The sequence below is a fragment of the Cajanus cajan genome, chromosome 6 (genome assembly GCF_000230855.2).
Source record: "Cajanus cajan strain Asha chromosome 6, NIPB_CcT2T_4, whole genome shotgun sequence".
Lineage (NCBI taxonomy): Eukaryota > Viridiplantae > Streptophyta > Magnoliopsida > Fabales > Fabaceae > Cajanus > Cajanus cajan.
The window spans coordinates 14654875-14669816 of NC_138522.1; the positions used below are offsets into that span (position 1 = coordinate 14654875).

The 14942-nt window shown below is 40.4% G+C and overlaps 1 pseudogene; it reads right to left on the bottom strand.

Annotated features, from left to right (window-relative positions):
• Nucleotides 1-10180: 10180 nt before the first annotated feature.
• LOC145958840 (uncharacterized) lies at nt 10181-12729 on the bottom strand (annotated as a pseudogene).
• Between the last annotated feature and the right edge of the window lie 2213 nt (nt 12730-14942).

Consider the following 14942-nt stretch of genomic DNA (forward strand, 5'->3'; position numbering starts at 1 on the left):
GGCAATTGATTTTCGCAAATCAACCTTGGCCATTACAACCAGAGTTGGGTAAGGGAGTCGGTTACGTGCGGGGAAGGTGTTAGCACCGCACAACGCCCCTTTCGGGTTCCCTATGACGGATTATTTCATAAATAACAGTGTAAAATTACTAAATTACCCCTATTTATTAGAAACGACTATAAACGAGATATCTACATGATGAAAAGTGCAATGCAACAGTCAGAAAGCAATAAAAGGAAGGATTTGAAAAAGAAACCTTTGAAGCGTGCTTTTATATATTCAAACAGACGTTAGGAGGCTTTTTGGCGCTCCTTCCCACTACACGGTTGCTCGCTCCTTCCCTAAAGATTAATTTTTACTATGGAAATCAAAAAGATTTCCCTTCGACTAGTTCGAATCCTCAAGCTAAATGCTTAGAACTCAAGAACTTTGTCGGATCGGCTCTCGGAGAGACTTCTAGGGCAGAACACTGCTCAAAAACCCCAGAATACTCAGCAAGAGGGTCCAAAAGTCTGGAAAAAGTGTGGGAGGACGTGCAAATGACGTCCTATTTATAGGATTGGGGCGCAATACGGCCTGGGAGGTCAATACGGCCCGTACTGGGTTTTTGAACTACAGTACGGCCGTATTGAATTTGGTACAGCCGTACTGAAGTTCAAAAACTTCAGTACGGCCGTATTGATTTCACTACGGCCCCGTACTGAAGTTTTTTGAACTACAGTACGGCCGTGTTGAATTTGGTACGGCCGTACTGAAGTTCAAAAACTTCAGTACGGCCGTATTGAGTTCACTACGGCCGTATTGCAGTTCAAATGGCTCAGTACGGCCGTACTGAACCTCTGGGAGGGTGTATTGAGCTCCAATCCTCGCACACCCTTATTCTAAGCTACTCTAAGACTTCTAGACCTACAAAGAATCATCCTAGGGTCTTCCAGGAGTCCTTCCGGCTGACTTTCCTTCGGTCTTCGAGAGTCTTTGAGCTTTATTTCCGACCCGGACAATTTTAGGGGTCTACAAACACACAAGCACATAAGGATCAAAAGGTCTTTTCAGGGTTGTAATGAGGCAAAGGACAGGGTGGAGGATAATATATGGGATAAGTAACTGCAAACCAGAGGAACCAGAGGAGCAATAGGGAATAAGTCAAGAATACGCACAAGAAACAAACCCAGAAACCTCTAATGACCTCTATGATGATCAATCCTCTTTCTCTTGCCTCAAACAACTTCTCTTTTTCATTTTTTTTTTGGATTTTTTTTTGAATGAACAGTACGTGTGAACAATACACACGAAAATTTGAAATGAGATAAGATAACATGCAGAGAAGTAAAGTGTACAACATAAGGAATCAACTAGCCAATATACATCATCCAATGAAACATACACACACCCCCACACTTATTCAAAAACTTATTCCCAAAACAATTCCAAAGCTCCAAAACTCCCTAAGGTTAAGGTAATCATGGTTTTTTGCTTAAGGCTTGTAATGAGCTTCAAACAAAGAAGGGGAAATAGGCTCAGTAGGGGTTATCAGAGGAGTTAATTCAAGGTAGGCTTATTTGGCTAGAGGTTTATGAGAATCAAAATGCCTTAATCATATCCAAACATGCATGTGAATCAAGAAGTATCAAACAGAGTCAAGACAAGGCAACTGTGCAAGTAATCAAGAGGCATAACACACAAGTAAGAACAGAGAGTGGCTCAAATCCTCACATAGGGTAAATCTGTCACAATTAAAACAACCTCTCAAACCTCAAAATCATCTTTCCAAGCAGAGAAAAACAGGGATTTCAAACCATATAGTATCAAGAAACTCCTATCCAAGAATGAAGTGAGTGCCTACAAACAATCAAAACCCAGAAATCAAAGAGAAACATGCAAAACTGTACATAACAACTAAACATAAAACCTAGACCCTAAAATAAAAATTAAACCCTAAAAACATATAACCAAAACAGTTCCCCCCACACTTTATTCACACATTATCCCAATGTGGCCCAAACAAAAGATAAGAGAAATCAGAACAATCAATAAATCTAGACAAGTGCAAATAAAGTAAAGAAGGAGAAGGGGAAAGAAAACTCCCTAAGTAATGCAGTGAGAGAGAAGCAGGGTCAAGCAGAGACATCTCCTCTTCAACTGCATTCAACAGGGATGGATTGCTGAGGAAAGGCTTCAGACGGTGCCCATTAACTTTGAAGCTCTTGTCTGTGGATTCACTTTTGATCTCAACTGTACCATAAGGATAAACATTAGTAACAACAAAAGGTCCAATCCACTTTGATCGTAACTTACCACCCATGAGTCCGAGCCGAGAATTGTACAAGAGAACTTTCTGGCCAACCACGAAGTCCTTCCTAGCTATCAAGCTGTCATGGAACTTCTTGGTTTTCTCCTTGTAGAACTTAGAGTTCTCATAGGCTTCAAGGCGGATCTTGTAATATTCATCTTTTTAAAGGGGTATTTTGTAATTTTTTATTAATGCGGGCCTTTCCAAGCAATAAAAAGACACTAAATTTTAAGTTCGGAACGGGTCCAGAATGGGCCATTCCAACAAGGAGAACGGGCCATTCTGATTTTGGAACGGGTCGTTCTAGAAGGAGCACTGCCCGTTCCGAAAGGAGAACGGGCCGTTCTGGATGAGTCTCGGAACGGGAAGTTCTGGTTTCGGAACGGGCCGTTCCAGTTCAAAAATTTGCGTAGATTTGAAGGGCCTAGAATGGGCGTTCCGCTTTTTGGAACGGGTCGTTCCGGGTTAGGCAGGCAGAACTCTATAAATAGGGGCCTTGGGGTGTTGGAAATGCATGCCTTGAGAGAAAAGAATTCCTAGAGAGAGAAAGGGAGATGAGGGGAAAGAAAAGAAGAAAGAGAGGAAGAGGAATCCAGTAGAGGAGGTTCTGCCAGGGGAAAGAAAAGAGGAGGGAGGGGAGGAGGTTCTGCCCGAGTTTCAGTTCAGGTTTATCCAAGTAAGGGTAGTACTTATAAGACTTAATCTAGTATGTATGAGCATGATAGGGGTAGTATAACTTTTAATATCCAAGTAAGGGTAGTACTTATGATCCTATCTTTTATTAGTGTAGAGAATGAAAAGTTGTTGAATAGTATTGATGTTGTTAGAGAATTCCCAGAGGTTTTTCTGGATGATGTTCCGGGATTACCACCAAAGCGAGAGTTGGAATTTAGTATTGATCTTATACCAGGGGCGGGACCAGTGTCTATTTCTCCTTATAGAATGGCACCAGCGGAGTTATCTGAATTGAAGAAGCAGGTTGAAGAACTTTTGGAGAAGCAGATGATCAGACCTAGTGTATCTCCGTGGGGAGCACCAATGTTATTGGTAAAGAAGAAGGATGGTGGTGTGAGGTTATGTGTGGATTATAGGCAGTTAAATAAATTGACAATCAAGAATAAATATCCATTGCCAAGAATAGATGATTTGATGGATTAGTTGAGGGGAGCTTCTGTTTTCTCCAAGATTGATTTGAGGTCTGGGTATCACCAGATTCGGATAAAGGAAGAGGACATACCAAAGACTGCTTTCAGGACTCGGTATGGCCATTATGAGTATGTTGTCATGCCTTTTGGAGTGACGAATGCTCCAGCTGATTTCATGGATTATATGAATAGGATTTTCAGACCCTTTCTGGATAAGTTTGTGATGGTGTTCATTGATGATATTCTGGTTTATTTTAAATCTATGGAAGAACATAGAGAACATCTGAGGATAGTTTTGCAGGTATTGAAGGAGAAACAATTATTTGCAAAGTTGTCAAAATGTGAGTTTTGGCTGTCTGAAGTTAAGTTCTTGGGTCATGTGATTTCTGCACAAGGAATTGCAGTTGATCCTACTAAGGTGGAGGCGATTTTGAGGTGGGAGCGTCCAAAATCAGTTACTGAAGTTAGAGGTTTTGTGGGATTGGCTGGCTATTATAGAAGATTCATAGAAGGATTTTCTAAAATAGTTATGCCTTCGACACAACTGACTAGGAAGGATCATCCTTTTATATGGACGGAGGAGTGTGAAAGGAGTTTTCAAGAGTTAAAGGAAAAACTGACGTCGTCTCTAGTGTTGATTCTGCCAGATCCTAATAAATCTTTTGAAGTTTATTGTGATGCATCTCATCAAGGTTTAGGATGTGTTCTTATGCAAGATAGACAGGTTGTGGCCTATGCATCTAGGCAGTTAAAGACTCATGAACAGAATTATCCTACACATGATCTATAGTTGGCTGCGGTGGTTTTTGCTTTGAAGATTTGGAGACATTATCTCTATGGAGCAAAGTTTGATGTGTTCAGTGATCATAAGAGTCTGAAATATTTGTTTGATCAGAAAGAGTTAAATATGAGGCAAAGGAGGTGGATTGAGTTTTTGAAAGATTATGACTTTCAGTTAATGTACCATCCAGGTAAAGCGAATGTGGTGGCAGATGCTTTGAGTAGAAAATCTCTTCATATGTCTTACATGATGGTTAAAGAGATGGAGTTGGTAGAGAAATTCAGGGATATGAATCTTAATATTGTGATTGCTCCAGATTTTATTAGTTGTGGTATGACTACCATTACTAGTGATTTCTTGGAGATGGTGAAACAAAGACAAGTTCAGGATACGAGATTGAATAAGGTTAGAGAGTTGTTGGGTTCTAAGAAAGCTGAAGAATTTGAACAAGATATGGATGGAGTTTTGAGATACAAGGGTAGAATTTGTATTCCACAAGATAAAGAGTTGAAGAAGTTGGTACTTGAGGAAGGTCATAAGAGCAAGTTGAGTGTACATCCAGGTATGACAAAAATGTATCAAGATTTGAAGAAAATGTTTTGGTGGAATGGTATGAAGAAGGAGGTAGCCGAGTATGTTGCATCTTGCATTGTGTGTCAGAAAGCTAAGGTAGAACATCAAAAACCAGGAGGTTTGTTACAAATAATGGAAGTGCCAGAATGGAAATGGGATAGTATAACCATGGATTTTGTTGTTGGATTACCAAGGTCTGTTAAGAATTGTGATTCTATTTGGGTGATCGTGGATAGATTAACTAAGTGTGCTCATTTTCTTCCAGTGAATATAAAATGGTCCTTGGAAAAGTTAACTTAGTTGTATATTAAGGAGATTGTTAGATTACATGGTGTGCCCTCCAGTATCATTTCTGATAGGGATCCTCGTTTTACTTCTCGATTTTGGCAGAGTTTGCATCAGGCGTTAAGGACTAAGTTGAGACTTAGTTCTGCTTACCACCCACAGACTGATGGGCAGTCTGAGAGGACTATCCAATCTTTGGAGGACTTGTTGAGGGCTTGTATTTTGGATCATCTAGGGAGTTGGGAAGAAATGTTGCCTTTGGTCGAGTTCACTTATAATAACAATTTTCATGCAAGTATAGGATGGCACCATTTGAGTCTCTGTATGGGAGGAAGTGTCGAACACCTTTGTGTTGGTTTAAAGAGGGAGAATCAATGATGGTGGGGCTAGAGATCATCTTACAGACTACTGAAAAGGTGAAACAAATTCAGGAAAGAATGAGAGCTGCTCAGAGTCGGCAAAAGTCTTATGCAGACAAGAGGAGGAAACCTTTGGAGTTTTTAGAGGGAGAACATGTGTTTTTGAAAGTAACTCCTACCACAAAAGTGGGAAGAGATATCAAAGCTAAGAAGTTGAATCCTAAATTTATTGGGCCGTATCAAATTCTCAAGAGGATTGGACCAGTGGCATATCAGATTGCATTACCTCCATTCCTGTCCAATCTGCATGATGTGTTCCATGTTTCACAACTGAGGAAGTATATTCACGATCCGAGTCATGTCTTGGAATCAGAGGCAGTACAAATTAAAGAGAATTTAACTTTTGAGAAAGAGCCAGTTTCAGTGGCATATAAAAAAGTTAAACAGTTGCGGGGTAAATCTATCAATCTGGTGAAGGTTATTTGGGATGAGGTTACTAATGAAGCCACTTGGGAGTTGGAGGATAGGATGAAGGATCAATACCCATATCTCTTTTAGCATAAGTGAATTTTCGAGGACGAAAATTTTTGTTGTTGGGGAGAATTGTAATATTCATCTTTTTAAAGGGGTATTTTGTAATTTTTTATTAATGGCATTTTCGCAATTTTATTAAAGTTTGAGGGGTAAATGGGTAACTTGGAACGGGCTGTTCCAAAATTGGAACGGGCCGTTCCAAGAAATAAAAAGATACTAAATTTTAAGTTCGGAACGGGTCCAGAACGGGCCGTTCCAACAAGGAGAACGGGCCGTTCTGATTTTGGAACGGGCCGTTCTGGATGAGTCTCGGAACAGGCCGTTCTGGTTTCGGAACGGGCCGTTCTAGTTAAAAAATTTGCGTAGATTTGAAGGGCCCAGAACGGGCGTTCCGCTTTTTGGAACGGGCCGTTCCGGGTTAGGCAGGCATAACTCTATAAATAGGGGCCTTGGGGTGTTGGAAATGCATGCCTTGAGAGAAAAGAATTCCTAGAGAGAGAAAGGGAGAGGAGGGGAAAGAAAAGAGGAAAGAGGGGAAGAGGAATCCAGTAAAGGAGGTTCTGCCAGGGGAAAGAAAAGAGGAGGGAGAAGAGGAGGTTCTGCCCGAGTTTCGGTTCTTGTTTAAGGAAGAGAGAGGAGGAGGTTCTGCCCGAGTTTCAGTTCAGGTTTATCCAAGTAAGGGTAGTACTTATAAGACTTAATCTAGTATGTATGAGCATGATAGGGGTAGTATAACTTTTAATATGCTATTTTATTTATATGTAGATTGTCATGTGTTTAAGTTGATGGTTATTTTAGGTGTTTAATTATTTGTTATTATATTGAATGATTTGGCATGGTTATGGAAAAGTTTGTATGAAATTATGGAATATGCTATGTGTGTTTGGTTTGGAAAAGTAAATAGGACTTAGAGGGGTAAGGTTATGGTATGGATTAGATCTCTTGGTGAGATCAGGATATAATCTTTGGAAAAATATGGAATTTGGGAATCCCATAGTGAGGATTCCAATGTGGAACTTTTCCAAAGGTTATATAATAAACCACTTCAGATGTTAGGTGGATTCTGAAGTACTCCTCTAAGTATTCTATTTGCTACCGGTGTGGGTCCAAGCCGAGTCATACCGATGGATGAGGTGGCCACAATCACCAGGGTTACGTGACGACGTAATCCAACTGTATATTTTCCATGAGAGGTTAGGTGTGAGACATGGGTTGATGACATGTTTCACCGTATCAACACTTGGTTTGGATGTGTTGAGGCCAACATTTGGTTTGGATGTGTTGGTTACATCATGGATTATACAGTGGTGTGACTTTGTTTTGGATGTGGAATATGTATACATATGGTATGGATTGTATACATTGGTTATGGATTCTTTATTATCATAAAATATGTATGCGTTGGCATGGATGTGTATACATTATATTTTGGATTGGTCTATATTTAGCTTGGAAATGACTTGTTGGTCTGGATAAATACTGTGGATAAATATCTGTTTAATGATATTTATTATGATGTACTATGATTAGTTTTATATGTGCTAACCCTTATATTTCCATGATGGACTGTGATGATCTCACTATGTGGAGGAGCAGATTAGGTATGAGGCCTTGGGATAACAAGGAGTCTTTTGGATAGCTGCTTTGAGAAGTGGCTAGGTTTAGAGCTTGACCAGCACCTAGGGTGTCTTATTTTGATGTCTTCACAGCCTAGTAGGCTCGGTGCTCTATCTCCACAGGTAAATGACATGCCTTGCCAAAGACAACCCGATAAGAAGACATTCCGATGGGTGCTTTGTAGGTAGTCCTATGCGCCTAAAGAGCATCCTCCAACCTGTTACTCCAATCTTTTCTGTTGGGCTGGACAATCTTCTCTAAGATCCTCTTGATCTCTCTATTTGAAATCTCGGCTTTCCCATTAGTCTGGGGATGGTAGGGTGTAGAAATTCTGTCCACTACCCCATACTTCTTGAGCAAAGCCTGCATGGATCTGTTACAAAAATGGGTGCCCTGATCACTAACAATAGCTCTGGGTACTCCAAACCTGTAGAATATGTTAGATCTAACAAAATCCACAACAACCCGAGCATCATTAGTTTTAGTGGCTTTGGCTTCCACCCATTTTGAAACATAATCAACAACTAGGAGAATATATGAAAAACCAAAAGAGACAGGAAAAGGACCCATGAAATCTATACCCCAGACATCAAAGACCTCACAGAATAACATGGGTTGTTGAGGCATCTGCTATCTCCAAGAAAGGGCTCCTCCTGCTCTTTGACACTGCTCACAAGTGCTGCAAATTTCCACGCATCCTTGAAGATGGTGGGCTAGTAAAAACCATAGTCAAGCACCTTGTGAGCTGTCCTTTGAATGCCAAGATGACCACCAGATGCAGAAGAATGACAGAACTGCAAGACGGAGTCAATCTCATGGTCCGACAAGCATCTCCTGATTACCTGATCACTGCAAAACTTCCACAAATAGGGGTCATCCCAAACATAATGTTTAGCATCACTCTTAAGTTTATCAATCTGAGCTCTAGATGCTAAAGGAGGAAAAATAGAAGCAACTAAATAATTGACAATGTTCGCAAACCAAGGGGTAGGGGAAGGAACATAAACTGTTAACAAGTGTTCATCAGGAAAATCATCCTGAATGGGCAAAGTGTCCTCATCCTCAGCTCTCTCAATCCTGCTGAGATGGTCTGCCACCAAGTTTTGTGCTCTGCTCCTGTCACGAATGTCCAAGTCAATCTCTTGAAGCCATAGCATCCATCTGATCAGCCTAGGCTTTGAGTCAGCCTTCTTCAACAGGTACTTTAGAGCTCCATGATCTGTAAAAACAAAAACAACGACACGAGAACCAAGTAAATATGATCGAAATTTATCAAGTGCAAAAACAATAGCTAAACGTTCCTTTTTCGTGATCGTGTAATTTGCTTGAGCATCATCCAATGTCCTGGAAGCGTAGTATATCACCCTAGGTGATTTGTCAACCCTCTGTGCTAAGACAGCCCCCAGTGCATAATTTGAAGCATCACACATCAGCTTAAAGGGAACTGTCTAGTCTGGTGCCTGACTGATAGGAGTGGTGGTCAAGGCTCTCTTGAGGCAATCAAACGCCTCCTTGCACCTGTCATCAAAATTAAATTCAATATCCTTCTGAAGCAAGCTGGATAGTGGAAGGGCTTTCTTGCTGAAGTCCTTAATGAAGCACCTGTAGAAACCTGCATGGCCAAGAAAAGATCACACCTCTCGCACGCAAGAGGGGTAAGGCAATTGTGCAATGACAGATATCTTTGCAGGGTCAACCTGAATGCCCCGACTAGAAATGATATGCCCTAAAACTATACCCTGCTCAACCATGAAATGACATTTCTCAAAATTAAGAACAAGGTTAGTCTCAATGCATCTATTCAGAACTCTATCCAAACTATCCAAACATGCATCAAAAGAGGATCCATAAACAGTAAAATCATCCATAAACACCTCTATGCAATTTTCAAGAAAATCACTAAAAATACTGAGCATGCACTGCTGGAATGTGCTAGGGGAATTGCATAGGCCAAAAGGCATCCTTCTATAGGCAAAAGTACCAAAAGGGTAGGTGAATGTGGTCTTTTCCTAATCCTCAAGAGCGATATGAATCTGAAAATAACCATAGAACCCATCAAGAAAATAGTAGTGGGATTTACCTGCCAGACGCTCAAGCATCTGATCAATGAAGGGCAGAGGAAAATGATCCTTCCTTGTTGCTTGGTTGAGCCTCTGGTAGTCAATACAGACCCTCCAACTATTTTGGACTCTGGTGGGTATGAGCTCATCCCTCTCATTCTTAACAACAATGATGTCTGTGTTCTTGGGGACCACCTGGACCGGACTCACCCACTGACTATCTGAAATGGGATAGATGATCCCAGCCTGCAGAAGCTTGGTGACCTCTTTCTTCACAACTTCCAAAATCACTGGGTTAAGTCTCCTCTAAGGCTGTCTCACTAGTTTAGCTCCATCCTCCAATAATATCCTGTGCATGCATGTGGATGGGCTAATGCTAGGAATGTCTGCCAGGGTCCAACCAATTGCCTTCTTGTGCTTCTGAAGCACATGCAACAACCTCTCTTCTTGATCAACATCAAGGGAGGTGGATATGATCATAGGGAATCTCTCATCATCCTTCAAGTAAGCATACTTGAGGTTCTCTGGAAGAGGCTTCAACTCTGGTGTGGGTGCTGGCTGAACATCAGAAGGAACCAAAGAAGGGAGAAGAGGTTCCGCAGCCTGTACCTCAACCTGCAAGTCAGATTCTTTTGTACTTCCTGCAACATGGTTAGTTCATTTTGACTGTATAAAATCAAGAGCAAGAGGTACAACACCCAAAGTGTCAAATTCAAATTTTCAGATGCCTCATAATCAGTTTCACATTCAGATTGATATTCAAATTCAGAATCAGACTCAGACTCAATGCATGGAAGATATCTATACAAATCAAATGAAAATGAATGCTTCTTAGCATGAGAAGAATCAAAACCATGAATGTGCTCATCAACTAGATCATCAATCAATTCAGCACGAAAAATAGAATGAGCCTCAGAAGGAAATTTCATGGCATCCAAAATATTAAAATGAACAACAATATCACCAAATTCCATAGACAAGGTGCCAGCATAAACATCAATGTTAGTCCGGGCTGTTTTCAAAAATGGTCTGCCTAGAATGATTGGGACAGAACCATGGGAGAATCCATCCTCCATATCAAGCACATAAAAATCAGCAGGAAAAATTAGCTCACCGACCCGAACTAAGACATCCTCTAAAAAACCTGTGGGGTGGGCAACACTCCTATTGGCCAACTGAATGACCACACCCGTAGGTTGCAAAGTACCAAGAGACAAAGAATTAAAAATAGACAGAGGAATGACATTAATTAAAGCCCCTAAATCAAGCATGGAATTTTCAAATTTATTGTTACCAATAATGCAAGGTACACAAAATGTACCTGGGTCCTTACACTTTTCAGGAATGTGTGGAACAGATTTACCTATGAGTGCTGAGACATTTCTGCCCATGCTGATTCGCTCATTTCCCTTCAGCTTCCTCTTGTGGGTGCACAAGTCTTTCAAGAACTTAGCATATCTGGGAATTTTCTTGATGGCATCCAGTAGAGGTATGTTCACCTCCACCTTCCTGAAGGTCTCCAATATCTCCTTATCCACCTCTTCCATATTTTTGCTTGGAATTGATTTTGGTGGAAATGGGAGAGGGATAGGAGGCTGATGTACATCATCACTGTGTGCATTGGAAGAAGGTCCACCTGCATGAAAATTTTGGCTACTACCTGTATGGCCCTCTTTCTCAAGTGTAGGCTCAAGTGGAGGTACAACAGCTGTAGGTGCTGGTATGTTAATTTGTTTGCTAGACCTCAAGGTGATGGCACTCACATTCTTTGGATTTTGCACAGTTTGTGAAGTTGGCTTGTCTGAATTTTGGGACTGTGCCTGATTGAGCTGAGTGGCCATCTGACCCATTTGATTTGTCAAACTCTGAATGGAAGCTCTGGTCTCTTATTGGAATTGCATATTTTGAAGAGTCATCTGCCTCACCAACTCCTCCAATGAAGGTTTAGAAGTAGAAGCTTGAGGAGCTGGTGGAGGTGCAGATGCAAGAGGAGGTCTCTGTTGAAGGGGCTGATATGTAGAACTTGAGGGATTGTTCTGGAAAGGTAGTGGATTTTGCTACTGCTGCTGAGAGTTTCCCCACCTCAAGTTAGGATGATTTCTCCAACCAGGATTGTATTTATTGGAAGACAGATCATAATTATGTTGTTGCTGGTGTGGAGGTTTGTTGTTGTAAATGTTGGCAGCATATGCTTGTGGGGCATCAGGACCTGTAGAAGAGTCTTGCAAGGAGGGACAAGCATCTGTTGGATGATTAATTGAAGTGCAGATGCCACATACTTTTGCTGGTGGTGGAGCTGATTTTTGATTTGCAGCCAGTTGTGAAACCAAGGTGGTGAGAGCATCAATCTTACTCTCCAGCTTTTTGTGTTCAGTGGAATCTGAGGCTACCACATCATGCACACCCCTCACAACTATGGCATCACGCCTCATATTGAATTGTTGTGAGTTGGACGCCATTTTTTCAATCAGCCCTCTAGCAGAAGTAGGTGCCATATCTCCTAAAGCTCCTCCACTAGCTGCATCAATCAAGCCCCTTATAGAAATATTGCAATAATAACTGCTCAGAAATTTGATGGTGAGGGCAGCTAGCACACAACCTCTTGAATCTCTCCCAGTACTCGTCTAAGCTCTCCCCCGTGAGTTGCCTAATTCCAGATATGTCCTTCCAGATTGCAGTGGTCCTGGATGCAGGGAAGAATTTTTCGAGGAACACTCTCTTCAAATCATCCCAGCTTGTTATTGAACCAGGAGCCAGATAATACAACCAGTCTTTGGAAAGATCCTCCAATGAAAAAAGGAATGCCTTGAGGTAGATGTGATCTTCAGGGACATTATGCGGCCTCATGGTGGAACAAACTATGTGGAACTCCTTGAGATACTTGTGTGGATCCTCACCTGCACGACCATGAAACTTAGGCAGCAAATGGATTAGTCCAGTTTTAAGCACAAAAGGAACATCTTCCTCAGGGTATTGAATGCATAAACTCTCATATGTGAAATCAGGTGCAGCCATCTCCCTAAGTGTTCTTTCTCGAGGTCCATTATAAGGTTGTTCACGCATGTTTTCTGTTTGACTTGAATCAATCTCAGATGCAAAACTTACACTATGACTATGACTATCACTATCACTATCTAAAGATGGAATGATATGCTCTCTAATTAGTCTATGGAATGTCCTATCAATCTCAGGATCAAATGGGTGCAAAAATTCAGGGTTGCTCCTAGTCATGCACTACATGCAACACATGCATGAATAGTGACAGTGAACAGTAGAAACTACCACAAAAATCATTGGAATTTTCATGCAAACTTAGAAACCATTCAAACTAATGCACCAATATCATCATAAAATCATTAGAAACTACCACAAAAAATTTGAGAACAAAATTCAAAACTTAGCTACATGAACTACCTAAGAAAAGGTTGGAAAAATATGGAAATAAAACTTCAAAAATAGAAAAAAAATAGTAATTGACCCTTTTCTGACAATCTACTGGGGCCACACCGCCTTGGGTTTGGTAGATATTTTTTTTCTACACAAAATGAAAAAAAAGTTTGCCTAATTCCGATAACCAGAGCCAAAGTTATGGCCTTTTGAAATTTTGCTGAAAACAATTTTCAAAATTTTGGTATCTTCAAATCTTGACGAAACTGGGTGCCCTAGCTATTTTTTACACAAAATATAGGTTGAAAGAAGTTACCACACAAAATTTGAGGCAAAAAAAACAAGTCTAGCTATCAAAACCAAAAATCACAATTAATTGGAAAATTGCCACTATTCAGCACTATTCACATGCACCAGAATTGAACCAGAATGTACCATGAAATGCACCAGATTTGAAACTCAACAGAACAATGATTTTAGCACACCAAATGAAATCAAGATAATTGGTTAACAGTCAACGGTCAATGAGATATGGAATGCAATAAAGATCAGTTATCACAAACACATGATAGCAAATGCACCAAAAACCAAACTCAAGTTACTGTTCCATTGGTTTACTGTTCCATTGGTTCTCTATATGCTACACATGGGGGGCTAATAACGCCAAATTTGATCCAAGTCGTATTCGGTCAAATAAATGCAATTAAATGTAGTACTAGGAAGTGACTCCTAGGTCATCTCCCAAGGACCGTATTTTACTGTTAAAGCCTTAAACACACGAAGAGGGGGGTTTGGTTCAGATTTTCAGTTTATAACACAATAAAACGAAATAACTCAGCAAGTAAAATAGATTGGCTCCTTGTTCGGATTGCAACTCTTTTATCCCTGGTTCTCAAAATATTACTCTATTAACCACTTAATCCTTGTTCCATCCGAGTTAACCAACTAAGCGAAGATTAACTCAAGATTTCCCTACACGAATTAAGAAAACGTATACAACATCAACCTCTTCACAGATTAAGCAACTGTGGCATTCAGCATAGCCCATTAAGCATGGACACATTGATACAGAGGTTAAATGAAGAAGAACAAAGCAGAACAGAGATAAACACACATACCCAACCTCAAACAGAGATTACAATCCACAACAAGAAGCCAACCCAGGGGTTTTTAGCCTTCCATTAAAATAGAACAGAAACACAAACGAAAATTCAAGGAAGGAGAAGAAGAAGCAACAAAGAAGGAAAACGAAAATAAACTGAACAATCTGTATTCTTTCAACAAAATGTAGTCTGAAAATACAACCAGGAAAACTAAAGTAAACGTGAAGAAAAATGGAGAGTAGCCCAAAACAAAGAGGAAGCAAAACGTCCCAGGGAAAACCAGAGAGAAACCAAAAACGTAAAGGAACAAAAAAGGAGAGAGAGCTCTCACGTAGTCACATCAGATTATTCATCCTAGTGGCTGCCAAGTCAGCCCTACCCTAGGCTCCTATGAGCTAAAACGAAAATGGGCCCCCAACAATACAAGTCTGACCCAAGCTACAATAAAATAGAGTAAAGACTGAAAATAAATGCTGAGGTGGAAAATGGTGCAGCGGTGACATGGCAGATGACGTGGCAGCTCCTCTTGAAGTCCAAAAATTAATTCCAAGCCCAAATAATTATTAAACTGCTCTGAAAATAAAATTTGGAATAATTAGATTCAGAAAATTCAAATTAGTTAAAATATGAATTACCGGTCCAATTAAAGCCCAAATAGAAAACAGTGCAGAATATAAACAATTAAGCACAAATCAGAGATTAAAATAAGTACTGAAAGGTAAGAAAATAGGGGAAAATAATGACTCATCATCCACTCATCATCCTCTTTGACTCGAATTTGGTGATAACTAATTTTAAGGTCAATTTT